The sequence below is a fragment of the Carassius auratus genome, chromosome 28 (assembly GCF_003368295.1).
Source record: "Carassius auratus strain Wakin chromosome 28, ASM336829v1, whole genome shotgun sequence".
Taxonomy (NCBI): Eukaryota; Metazoa; Chordata; class Actinopteri; order Cypriniformes; family Cyprinidae; genus Carassius; species Carassius auratus.
This window is the reverse complement of record NC_039270.1, coordinates 18,632,134-18,646,482: the sequence shown is the minus strand read 5'-3', so window position 1 is coordinate 18,646,482 and position 14,349 is coordinate 18,632,134. Positions and strand designations below refer to the sequence as shown.

The 14,349-nt window shown below is 36.7% G+C and overlaps 1 long non-coding RNA gene across 1 annotated transcript; it reads left to right on the top strand.

Moving 5' to 3' along the window:
* Positions 1–238: 238 nt before the first annotated feature.
* Positions 239–1,919, top strand: LOC113047649 (uncharacterized). Its single transcript, XR_003276332.1, has 2 exons — positions 239–284; positions 1,776–1,919. It is a non-coding gene; the product is annotated as an uncharacterized LOC113047649 (long non-coding RNA).
* The last annotated feature ends 12,430 nt before the right edge of the window (positions 1,920–14,349 follow it).

Sequence of the window (14,349 nt, the reverse complement as noted above, 5' to 3'; positions counted from 1 at the left end):
CTGGTCCCGCCATAAGGACACCTCAAGGATTCTGGAGCTTCTTCTGATCACCACGTCCAAGATGTGTCCCTCACAGTCGTCATCCTTGGAACTTGCATCTATAAAGTTATGGTGAATTAAAATATAAGTTGTTAAATATTAATAATGTTCAGGACAGTGTTTGATAATTCAGTTTAAATCACTCACATGTTCCACAGATCCTTGCAGAGTTAAGTGGCCTCCTCTTGAAGATGGAGACAGATGGAGGAATCAGGGAGTCTTTGACCATCTTCTCTGCATCAAAGGTCAGTTTGAGGGCGGTTTTGTAGGTCGTCGTGTTCGGACCCATGAACAGAAGTTCCTGCTCAAACCTTGAGGACAAGGTGTAGTTTTTTATATAGTATGTTACGCCCTCTTCGAAGGCTGGCCAGTCTGAAGTGCACTGTCCACTGTTCTTCAGGTGTAGAAGGTAAGTGATTACTTGAGTGCTCAACCTAATTTCCCATCTACTTGAATAAAATGTAGGGGTTTTGTGTTTTTGTGGGTAAGCACACACTTGACCCTGATGGGACTATACGGAGAGGATGCCATTCTGATGAGGAAAACACGAAAAAAGCTTTTTAGAAGATTAGGATTATAGTGAATAAGAAAAATAAATATATGTATGATTAAAGGGAGAGTTCGCTCCACAATTTAAAGCTGAAGTCTGTAAGCGTTGCCTCTTTGTGGCCATCTGTTTGAAAACCTGCAGTTGCATCTTTTTACAGAGTTATCTTCCTTGTTAGGGTTGTGAAGCGGTGTGTGGATGAATCTAAAAGCAGTCGGTCACTGCACCGGTCTGGATGTTTACTGTACTTCACAATCACAGATTTTATTGATTTCATATCAAGATATTAACTTTTAACCCAAAAAGCTAGTTATGCTCCCTTCAAACTTGTTATCTTTAAAATACAAATCTTGTGTAATCCCAGGCTATCTGTAATCAGAAGCACATTCAAAACATCTGTTTCATAAACACACAATACTTTCTGGATTACTATCCTCCATCAAAATGATAAATGTAGTTATTCCAGCTGCTGTGAGAAAAGTCTTTTAATGATCCTCCACCTGCAGGATCCTCACGTGTGATCGTCTAGTAGCCAGATCAACTTCTTCATGTTTACAGACGTGACGTAATGATGAAGCAGCATGCTAAAATTTACCACAATAACCTACCTGTACAACTCAAATGACAAAACATTGTTAGAAAATAATTGGGCTAAAGTAAGGCGATAATGTTGAACACTGGCCGGTTATGTACTTGCTCAAATATTGATTTCAGATCATTTTTAGCCAAAACAAGTTACGGACTGCAGATTTAAATTCTTTCATTATATTGTTATTTCAAATATAGTTTTTTTGTGTTCTGCATAATCACAAGAAGGAAGAAAGCCTTATAAGTTTTGAACAACATGAGGGGTTTTCACTTTTGAGTCGATTTTTTCCCTTAAGAAGATGGTAATTAAGATTTAGAATTTTTTTTCCTTTTGATAATGATGCAAAATTTATGAAACAAAAATAACAAAGTACATGTAATTTTTTATGTAATGCTGCCATAACTTGAAGTACTGCAGTGTATAATTATTTTTTATAAAGACACCTACCTCAGTCTACAGTTGTTAACTGTGCTTGTCTGAAAATCTGTTGAAAACAGAGGTATATGATGACACATTAGTAAAGTCATAATGAAAATTTTAATCTTATAGTAGCAATGCAATTTAAAAAAATGTGTCTGATATCAAGTGTTTTTTTTTCAGGGAGGACTGAATCTGATTGACTGATCTACTCATTTTTATTTGTCCCCCTCTGTCACTTAGGAGTTGTGCAATGATAAATTAGTTTGTCATTGGTGGAGGGCAGTTGTAAAGGTGTGCAGACATCTTGAGGGTAAGCAAAAATACTCAAGATACTGATAACAGAAAGGTTCCTGTCAGAAAAACTCTTCTCTGACCAAATCCTGTCAGAATATTCTTTATTAGACTGTAGTTATTAACACCAAGTATATTCTGACAGGATTTGCTTTGAGAGGAGTGTTTCTGTCCTTTACTAAAGGGATTTTTTAATAAATTAATTTAAGAAATGATTGTACATTAAGTTACATTCATTTGAGGGGGGAAAATCCTCAAAAATGCATTTTCATGTCAGAAACCCTCTTCTCATGCCAAATCCTGTGAGAATGTTTTATTATACTGTAATTTATTCCTAAAATTGTAAAAATCATTATTATGTATTGATTTGAGTTCAAAATTACCTTAGAAAAATAATTTTCCTGTCAGAAAAGCTTGTTTTAGACCAAATCCTGTCAGAATGTTTTATTATACTGTAATTTCTTCCTAACACTGTATAAATCATTAATATATATTGATTTGAGTTCAAAATTACCTCAGAAAAATAATTTTCCTGTCAGAAAAAGTTGTTTTAGACCAAATCCTGTCTCTGTTGTCAGCCTGTCCTGTCATTCTCATATAGACCCCTATCACTTTTGACTTATTAGAAGTAGTTTTATATTGGTGAAGTCATAACTTTTAAATATAGTTTGTAGAAAAGTAAAAAGGTACTTTCCTCAGAAAACAGGTGTAGGCTGCTTGTTGTTGAGTGGTCAGTGTGTGAGTGAGAGGGAGTCAGTGTGTCAGTGGGCTTGAGTTCGGCAGCAGACCAATCAGATGACGTCACCAAGGCACATAGTTACAAGACAGTAAACTTTGGCCAATTGTCTTCTTTTTTCTTTTCCTTTTCTCTATCTATGTGTGTGTGTGGATGGGGGGCAGGGGTCTTAAACTTGGTGGCTGTCCAATCAGAAGATGTCGCCAAGGTACATGAGAAGACAGGGAAAAAGTTGATTGGACAAAGTTTACTGTTTATGTGTGCACAAAAGAAGTGTTTGGGAGAAAGCTAAACTGCCTAGGGTTGTAGCTGAACTGTACAGGATGCTAGGCCGAAATTGGACACCTCTGGATAGCAGTTAGAAAATATAATTAACCTGATATAAAAGTCAGTAGATGTCTATGAAATGTATAGCAAAATAAAGATGTCTGTGGACATTTTGTATTGGCATTTTGAGTACCAAACAGAACATAAAAACTTGTATGAGAATTAATTGTATACCATACTGTTAACTCATCATGAATCTTACAAAGCTAATTAACCTGTATGATAATTTATTGTATACCATACTGTTAACTCATCATGAATCTTACAAAGCTAATTTGTCTTATGTTAGTTTAGTTAGTTTTACAGTACATTGGACACCTACCGAAATGAATAAAATAATAAAAAAAGAATTTTATGTATTTAAAAAAAATTCTATTTAATATTTTTTGTTTATAAATAATTATAATTCACTTTTATTAATTAATTGTATATATTGTAATGAATTTATTAATATATGTGAGTTATATATGTAAACATAGACAGTGAGATGCCTTCACACATACGACACGGTGCACAGCTAAAAAAAAAAAGTGTATATTGAACTCAGTTTGAGTCAAATTTAACACTCCTGAAATGTATATGACTCTCGGTTTTAGAATTAAAATAACACTTTTTTTTTTTTTTTTAAATGTGAAATATTTACATTACTCACATAGTACAAATAAACTCTAATGGTGTTAAAATGTACTCTGTGGGTAATGTGCATATTTCACACTTTAAAAAGTGTTATTTTAACTCTAAAATGGAGGGAGTAATATACACATTTCAGGAGTGTTAAATTTTAGATTTTGTATTTGTGTGTGATTCAAGCGACAAACATGTAAATATGTAGGAAAGTTTCTATTTAGAAAATGTCCTTTTTGACAAGTTATCTTTTCAGAAATAAAATGCATTTAATAATGCAATTTAAAAAAATATTTCATAAAATCTGTTCATGAAACTTACATTGTCATATGTTATTTTGTCATGCAACTATTGTAACAAGGAGTCGGAGGCGTTCGGATCCATGTGCAGAAACTTTATTAAGAGACTGGTCATACAGGCATAAATCAGGAACGGCGTCAGGTATGTTAGGGGTATCCAGAATCATAAACGGTAACGAGCAGAGATCAGGGCAGGCAGCAGAGAATCAGAGTAAGCTGAACCTCTTAGCCTGGACCCCGAAACCCTCGCCTCTCAACTCGCATGTGTCAGTGTTTATGAATAGATTAAATGAAACAGGACAAATTTGACAAACTATGTATCATTATAAAGATATAAACCTCAAACATCGACGACAGATCGCTGTTTTTCAATGGAAAGCTTATAAAGACTGTATTTGCTACATTTGTGTAAGCAGTACACATAAAAAACATGAACATTAGAAACGCTGTACATACCAGATCCGTCATAATAACGAATCATAAACACATCCACAGCTGTAAATCCCGGTTCAGTTAGAAAGGTAAGGGTCCACTGAACGACATCTCAAGAAGCACGTTTAGTCCAACGAAGCAATAACGTTGTAATATGGATCATAATTCCTTTGTTTATGTTTCAGTTCTTCAGCGACAGAATTGTTTGCGTCAGTTATGGAATAACTCACGGTCGGAAACTGCGTCTTGGTAGTAAAAACACGGCATGGTTTTGCAGCGTACAGTGTCACAAACAGAATGAGACAATCCACCGGGAAAAAAGTGAAAGATAGGCGAAAGATAGTTTATTTGAATTTGGCGCTCCCTGTTGACGCGCTCTGACGCACCTGTCAGCTGATGGAGGCGGAACTTACAGCGATCGACTTTTCCTTTGTTTGTTTTATTTTTCAACAGTTTTTATATATGTGAGAGTGTGTTTTATGTTAAATGTGAATGTATTTGTACCATCTGTAATACCATCTGTTTGAGTGCAAAATCAGCCCAAATCAGCTCGCTATTACTGTATGATCACGCTATCAAAGTGAACACGTCTATATGAATAGAGAGAGTGGATTATTTACTTTATGGTGCATTTGTGTTATTACCATCTGTATAAGTGGTCATCAGCACATCAGCACTTATTTGCATCGTAATTCATTGTAAAAGATGCATTTCTAGCAATCTCAGGATTTTCTGTAACTGGCAAACAAAGTTAAATCTTTTTTTTTTATTATTATTATTATTATTATTCTTATTTTTATTACTCAAATTATTCTTATTGTATTTTTCTAGTGCTCAAATAAATCACTTATATGATGTCTAAGTTTCTGTCTAGTGTTTTATAACTGAAAAAACTATGCAGTGGTATGTTTACTGACTAAATAGTTTGTAGAAGTCTTCAATGCTATTGGGAAATATATTTTCTTATATTTGGGGGGTGGGGGGTCTAGACATAGTCTCAGAAAAATATTTGCAGGAGTCTCATTTTTCATGATATTTTATTCAGATTTTAAATAGAAACTCATGAGACATGTGACTTTCAACCCATTACTTTTCTAGATTGCTCCTGGACTCATTTAATGTATTTTTATATTAAATAAAAAATATTTAAGTGTTGTAAAAAAAAAAAATTCAAGGCACTTCAGTGTCTTTAACTTCTAATATTTTTGAACATCTGGTTGATAAAAAGTAAAGCCCGAAGTGTCTTCTTTCTAAAGACTATGTTTGTAACACACTGAAGTAGGAAACTGTTACAATTATAAGTTTGGTAGAGCACTTTCAGCTGTGAGTCCCATAATGGGGGGTGCTGTCTAACAAACTTTAGCCGCGAACTTGCTTCTAGCGTCTTCGCCTGAAAATGTATTAGTTTACTACACGCAGTCTGCACCGCTAGAGGAAGCGGCTTCAAACTGCGCCTCAGGCGGAAAAGCCGCGGTGGGAAGTGAGAGAGACTTGCTGCGGTGAGAACTGGGGTGCGGCCCAGGCTGGTTCAATGCCTGCTGCTGCAGTCCAGCGCTCGAGGAGAGCTTGGTCTTGGGTGGCATGATCGTTGTGTCGAGCGAGGCGAGCTCAGAGCTTGCATGGTCTATTGGCCGCGATGTGTGGCTTGGCGAGAAGAGCAGCTGTCGCGATGAAGCTTAATGGTGCTCAACGGCCGTGTTTGGCTGGGTAGAAATTATCTCGGGTCTGGCAAAAGCAGCAGATCTGAATAATCCCCGGTATAGCTCTCCTCGTTGGTAGGAAGATTGATTCTTTGATAAGATGACAGACGGAGGGAACCAGCATGCTGATAAACCGTCAATGGATAGAGGTCAGTCAGTGATGTTTATACTATGGGATTGATTACTTGATTATGGTCCACCTGTGTTGATTAGGCTAAGTATCTGACGTGCTCCTCCCGAATCTTGTTAATTAAATTGTTATATTTTTTGAATGCTTCTATGAAAAGAAGAATGTGGTGCAAGAATAAGTTGCAACAGTGTACAGGAGAATCCTTTTATTTCCACGAGAGAAAAAAAAAAAATGTAAACATTTTTACTCACAAAAGAATAAACTGGACAGAAATCAGAACATTCGTTGGCAAACAGACTTAAAATAGGTTTTGTCTTCTTGAGAAAATGGTTATTTTATTTGTTAACCATTTCCTCAAACAGTCGGTCCATTCGCTCTCTGCTCTCTTGGGCTCTACTCTTCTTCATCTCCCTCTGTAACCTCATGTCTTCTCTGACAAGCTCCAGCAGCTCATCATCACGGCCCTGTTTTCTTTTGGCTGGTGTTGGTGATAGCTCCTCATAATCTTCACGATAACCCACCGCTGAACTTGGCCTTGCCGTTTCCTCTGAAATGGAGGCAATTAGGATGGGTGTTGTTTGAGGGCCTCAGTCCTAACACTTCGTCCATGAGGACAAATAAGGGCCAAGTTTCAGCAGTGGGTTTCCCTCTCACCGGTCCCAGGACACATGCAATCCTAAGGCAAAATACATAAACCATGAATTTCATGAAAAACATGAAGTTTATTAAATGTGTCTATTAATTTACTTTATAATTTTTAAGTTCTCCCATTTTTTTTTGGCCTGCAGTTGAGTAACCTTCCCCAGCAGGCCCATTTTTTTTTACAGAATTGTCCTAAAACAAGAAAAAACGAAAACACTTATTAACCATATTAATATGGGTGCAATTAGATTAATAGAAAATGTCACAGCAGGACATGCATAAAAAAATAATGAATTGCTCAAGTTTGGTTCAAATGTGTTCACATCCTGCATGATAGCACTACATAAACACAAAGTGAAAGAATACTGCCTTCTATACTCATTGAAATATTGTTTGTAGGCTTTGTCTAGGGTGGCAAGCTAATGGTTATAATAAACAGAAGAGCCTAGTGGAAAAATTGCAAAAGAGTCGTGGTCTTACCTCCAATCCATGCTGGGCGAGTTTTTGGCCCTGTGAATAAATGGTCATTCTGACCCCTTAACCCCTTACTAGTAACCCCCCTTTTTTGGCATGGAGACCGAAATTACATACCCAAAATAAAAAGGTTTCTGCTCATGATTCTTTCTCACTAGATACATAACCAACCTTTGTTCACAAAGCTGACACTTTAAAGTTTACTGTTCAGGAATCAGAATCACTCAGACTGTTATGATAATAGAGATATATAAGCTCAAACATAAAAACAAAAATAAAAATATTAAAAACATATGTTTTAAATGTATTTAAAAAAATGTTGATGTAGGAAATGAGTTTGAAAACACAGTGTAGCTAAGGCCACAAGTCTTCCAAGACTTCATAAAAAATTTCATAATCGAATCTGTAAAACTGTGAATTTTATGAAATATTTTCTAAGGCCATGTCATGTGTGTTTTTAGAGAAGGCTAATCAGATTGATTTATGGACCTTGTCATCTCTGTAAGATCTCACATGTAAACTTTCCTGTTCTCTTTGTGTATGTTTCACTGTTGAAAACTGCCCGAATCATGATTGTATTGTTCTCACCAAACGAGTCTTTCACACCTCCGCCAGGTATGACACATTATCCGCATTATTCTTTTATCATTATTCTTTTGTTTTTATTCCACCTTTTTTAGCCTTGATTGTGGTTTTTCAGGCTTTACAAAGCAACAAAGCAGCGATCTCACTTCAGTCTCTCTTTGCATTTAGCCCTTATTTATCAAAAGTCTTACTATAAAAATACAACAAAACATTTTCTTACGACCTTACGTGAATTATTGAGACAAAAATGCATTATGAAGAAGAAAAGCACCTGCTATTAGAAGCATTGGTGCTAACGTTAGCATCAAGCTACATCTGACAATTTATGAAATTATTAATACACTTTTACTCAAAACTCACTTTAAACCCCGATCGAGTGTTTATTATAACTTCCTTTAGCGATCAGGGGTGGAATTTGGTCGTTTACTGTTGTAAAAATATGTTATTTGTAGCCTTTTTCATCGCTGCACAAGTTAGCATTTCCGATGTACATTTTCGATTTTTTTTATGAAAACGCCCCAGATCTCAAGAAATTCTCATACCAAGCTTTACTATCGTAATCGCGGGTTTATTATTCGGATATTTTGTGTGTACAGAGGTGTTTCAGTGTTGTTTTGGCCAGATAACTACCAGGAAGTGTGCAGGAAGCATGTGACACGATGGGGCGGTGTCCAGATATGAAACTCTAAGATTGACGTTTGAAAGACCCAATCAGAGTCTGAGTCACACACCGCACGAGCTGTGACTACTGCACGCACACACAGATCGCTGGGAGAGGCTGTTTATCATCTGATCGCGTAAATCCGTGGAAAATGAATAGAAATGACGATTCTGTCTGAAGAAATATGAAGTAAACATCAGTAAATATATCCATATATCTCCGCAGATATGCATCTTTGGTCTGTAAATCCTTATTGACGCTGTTCAGTGAGTCTATGTGAACACAAATAAACCGCTCTTGACGTGACTGAATATGAGTGAGTTGTGAATTTCTATTCAAAATGTGGCATAATACGGATTTATTATTTTGCACTCCTGACATAAATCACTAAATATCTGTCACTGCAACAATGTTTTATCAAAATATTGGTCAAATATCGAAGCTTGAGTCTTTAAACTTTCCATTGATGCACAGTTTGTCCAGATGAAGTAAGACAGTGATGTTTAATGTGCTGTGAAAGTGAAACAATAATAAACTGGGGCCGTCAGCGATGTTTGCACGCAAAGGGGTTAAATTAATTAATTGAGCTGTTTGCTCGTTGCTCCCTAAAAGCAATTGAAATATTAGAAGTTTTGCCTCAAACTACCTAACAAATGAGGCTGCTCAGTGGTAAAAAATTTAAGTTCACATTTTTTAGGAAAGACCTCCACCTTTTCACTCTTATTTCGCTGGATTTTTTTTTTTTTACTAATAATTACATTTAAATGTGAATCCATCTGTAGACGCCCCTGATGTCTCACCTGCCATGTTCTTTGAATATTAATTCCATCATCACCTGTGCGCAATTTATTCTGGGACGTGTAGGGTGTGTAGTGTCCATTACGTACACGTCCTCTGCATCCCAAAGTTAAGGCCACGCCTCCGAAGTGCAAGAGACGCTCCACCATCGCGGGATATCATAATTTCACCACCAAGTGTTCCAGGTTAATGCACCTGTACAAGGGTCGTCCTCCTCCTGTTGGATAGAAACGGTACAAGGAGCGCTGGCATCCTGCCAGGATAGGTGGAGCCAGAATTTCTTATTTTAGTTTTTTATGTTTTATATCACAATGGAGGAGATGGTAGGAATGTTTCACCACCGGCGGTGCTGGTTAAGTACCTCAAGCTTAGCCGAGACCGAGGCCAGGTTATCTGGTTTGCTGCGTCCTTAGTTGCTGGATTACAATTTTTTAAATGCAGATATTGGCTTGGAACTTACTTGAATAATGTAATCATAGACTTGGAAAAACTACAAAATACACACACGAAAATATGGTCTTTTACAACATGATGTAGATTAAACAAACCAACAGCTATATGAAGTAGGCAACTTTAAATTTACTAACCTTGAACATATCCGGAAGTAAAATGCAACATACACAGTAGTGCAGAAGTAATATTAATATAAAACCATCCTGATAAATATATTTTTACAAAAGTACTTCTCTTTTATTTACACGTGAATATGAAAAACAAAAATACAAAATGTTCAGAAAGTACTCTGGCTTATTTACGAAATTACACACTAAAAAATAAAAATGTATACAACTTATGCATTTCATTTGTAGCTTGCAACACAAAAATAAGCTAGAAAAATTTGGTTTTTCCATTTGACAATATGACATTAAAAAAAAAAGATATCGAAAAACTGTAATATACCCATTTTTTCATACTGTTATCTCTTGGCTAATGAATGTATTTGTCACACATTCGAGAAAACTGCTGCTCTTCTCTCTCTCTCTCTGTAGTTTGATGTCCTCCCTGAGCAGCTCCACTTGCTCCCTCACCTGTCCCAGGACACTAAGCAAATAAACCATGCCTGTTAACAACAACAACAGGACAATGAATTTCAGAAGAAAAAAAATGTCTGTTGACTTAGATTTTTAATAGGTTTTAATTCATATAGACGGTTTCATCGGTCGCACGCGCCTGGACCTAAGTTAACTTCCGGTCTGTGTTGTGTATATCGGTCTGGCTGCGGTGCCATCTACAAACGCAGTTAAAGGCAAGGTGATGAGTAGACTGAAGTTGGGCTCAGGTGGTTGTGCTGTGGGATGTGTTTCCCATACATTTATTTATTTTTGGAGACAATTTTTAAACTGATCGATTTTCAAAAAGGCTTTGTTAAATAAACATGAGTAACGTAACGTTACGTAACACACTGCACGTTTAATAATAATAATTCCTTACATTTATGTTTAAATATCAAAACGAGGCACAGGTGCTTTTATATCGCTGTATTTCTGAAGGAAGACTTGCATGTTATATGCCTGATAGAGCAGCGTGTGAGCGTACCAGCTCTGCTTTGTTTACAGTTGTTACTGGGGAAACCCCTATTTCTAGCGCTTTATGTCTTTGCTTTAAAACATCTCCTGCTGGCAAATAATGAATTAGCATTTTCATTAAGTCCGCCTAATCCACGCAGCAAACATATTTTGTTTGTTATCAAAAAATATCTACTCTAGAGGGACTTGGCTGTTGTTATTGATACTATTTGGAGTCTACCAGAAGTTAAGTTAGGTCCACAAAAGCGCTCACGCGCATGAACGTTTGTTTATGTTGATGCCGTTGAAACCGTCTATACATGTGTTGATGATCTGCTTTCTTGGGAAAATATTTGGTGCTTTATGATCAGAGGCGTCATGCCCATTCAAAGTGATTTCTGAGCCAATTGGATTTTAAATGCAGCTTCCAAAGGACAAAAAAAAAAAAGTAAATAGCCGAATTCTATTTTTAATATATTTGATACAATCACACCAGTGTGATTAGATCGTTCAGTTCTGCTTTTGATGGCTGGCGCTGAGCCAGAGACAGACATGTTTGTACAATGCTTCATGATATCCAATCAGAAACGATAGTTGCGCTCATGAATGCAATGGCCAATCAGAGACGTGCAGAAGAGTCATCATCACTGAAACGCAGTGTTTTGTTCACTTGCTCGCTGACTGATTTAGTTAGCGAATTCTCACATCAGAAACAACAAGTGCAGAGAGGGCCTGAACTCTGGTTAGACTGAATACATTTTTTTTTTTGATAGTGTAAATGTTCTTTAATCTTTTTAAAATGAAAGTGTTAAAATAAGTAACTTACAATATTGTAACTGTACATCCTAACACCTCATAAATATATGCTTAGTAATTATACAGTACATACAAACAAAAACAAATGATACCATGTCTAATGGCACATTTAAAATCAAAATACATTTAATACTCTACACTCTTCTGCAATTAAAAGCAAGTTGTTCATTGCCATTTCTACTTATGCCAAATTAAACCAAAACCAGCTCCACATGCTTCTTTAGGGCACTCTTCCCACTTGTTCCGTAATTTATATGTTGATTGCAAGTGCCGCAAATTTCCCTGCCTGCTTCCCTAATTTTGTTGAAACAATTAATTGGCATGGTCTCTCCTTGGACTTGGACAGTCTCCTGCAACCAGCTCCATTTAAACCCATTCTTCACCCCCTCATCGATGTTTTTTACATCTGGGCTGTTCAGACCATGTTTGGCCTTGACTAAATGATTGCTAGGAATGTAAGAATAAGATTCATTTTAGTAAGGTAAGCTTTAATAGGAAGAGGAATAAATGTTGGTTTCAATAATGTAGTTCAGCGGTATTGCAGGTGGGCCACCAATTTCTATTAAAAGAAATAATAATATTGTTAATATGTGTGACTGTTTGTGTTTGTGTGGATGAAATCACACCGAGAGCAGGTGGATGGTTACTCAAATCCTGCTTTACTGGGCCTGGGACAGACAAAACTGGGACAAACACGACCAAAAGCTGGTTAGTGTAGGCTACATCAAAGCATCAACGTTGCTCAGAAATCTTAAATGAAATCAACATAGATTTGGAGTTCACAAGCAGGTTAACATACACACGCATCACATTTAATCATCGCAAATAACACATTTGACTCTACTGACAGAACCAGGAACTGACAGGCAAATGAAGTAAACTTGTGTGTAATATTAAAGTCCAACCTTGCACTTGAAAAGAATCTAAACTACGTTTATGACACAGCACTTATTGATGCGACTTACCAGCAGTGAGAGATGTGAGACTCTGCTGGTAATTACATAACTCCGCCCACAATATCACGCACACAAATGCGAGTGACCCAACAGCCAGCCAATGTCGAGTTTCCCCCAGTTAATGCATGAATTTAACAGCATTATTTAATCTCCGTTACATATATATGAAAATGTCTAGTCATAACATAATTTCATAAAATAAATATTAAACCGTAACTATGATTCCACTATTCGAGCTCACCAATTGGTTTAACTTTTTGATAAAGCTCTAATTGGTCTTCTTTTGGAATTGTGTTTAAAATTCATCCTGAAAGCATATCTGTGTGTGTCAAAATTGTGATTAAAATTGATATCACAACTGATCAAAGAAATCGCGATAATTTTTGTTGTTGTTGTTGTTCATATTGCACAGCCCTAGTTCATTCAATAAATACAGTTAACAATCTAGCTTCTGAGTACTAAGTTATTAAACCAACAATAGCGGGGTCAGTTAAATTTTTTGCAGTGGGCCGCGCAAACATATGAGTTTGGTTGTGTGGGTCGCGAGCTGAAAAAGGTTGGGAACCACTGATGTAACCTATTAGTTGCCTAAATTAAAAATAAAGTGCATTTTGTTAATAGTAAATGTTAACTAATATAGTTAAGTAGAGTTTAATAAATGAAACATTATTTTAAGAGCACTCTTCAGGAGGTAAGATACCTCCTTATCGGTAAACTCGACTCATTAAAGTGAATCATTTCAAAGGAGTCACGTCTTTAAAATTTTAACACACTATTCTCTACGAGTGTACACACACCTGCGTCGCCAGTCACAACCCGCTCACAACCATCACAACACACTTCAGGTCATTTAAATTGCGGAGTAGTGGACCGCAAAAGATGAAATACTAATCAACGACGAAGGGGAATACCCAGAATTATATGCAACCAACCATAAATTATTCAAAGACAACATGAGGAAGTCATAAACGTGGAGGAAGATTGCGTTTGTCATGGTTTTTCAGGTAAGAATGTCTAATTTTTATGATCTGAGGTAAAATGTTCAGTGACAGTCCTTGAAAACGTTAAGAAATAAGCATACCTATAAAAAATTTGACACAGACTTCTTTGTTTTTATTGAGCAAACAAATCAGTATTAGAGCTTAGATTCTCTGCCCGAGCTCGGGCTCGAGGTCGGGCCGATATTTCCCAACACCGTCCTCGGGCCGGGTCGGTTTATAAAGCACATCACGTGTCATGCGCAGCGTCTCGTCCACTCACAGTCTCGCATGCGTGACGCATCACACCTGCTGTGCATGCTGTACTATTCAGTAGCTTAAGTGCATCATGGAGCTTGAAGAAGCAAATAAAAAAATAAAACAGGAGAATTAACTTTGAGCAAGTTTGGAGGAAAATCGGAGGTATGGAAACATTTTAAACTAGTCGTGGGGAGTGACAACATATGTGTTGGCTTTGTGTCATGCATTAAATGCGGCACGCATATATATATATATATATATATATATATGTGTATATATATATATATATATATATATATATATATATAACTAAGCAGCTCCCCCTTAGCCTAAATGATCTAGCACAGCAGCACCTGTGGTAAAAAAAAAAAAAAAAATGGCGCCACTCCTGGTTATAACGGCCCACATATTAAAAATGTTCGGGTTTAAATCAAGCTCGGTCTCATAATTACATTGAACGTGTCGGGCCGGGCCGGGCTCGGACACAACATGCTCGGGCTCAGGTAGGATCGGGCTTGATTTGTTGGGCCCGATCTAAGC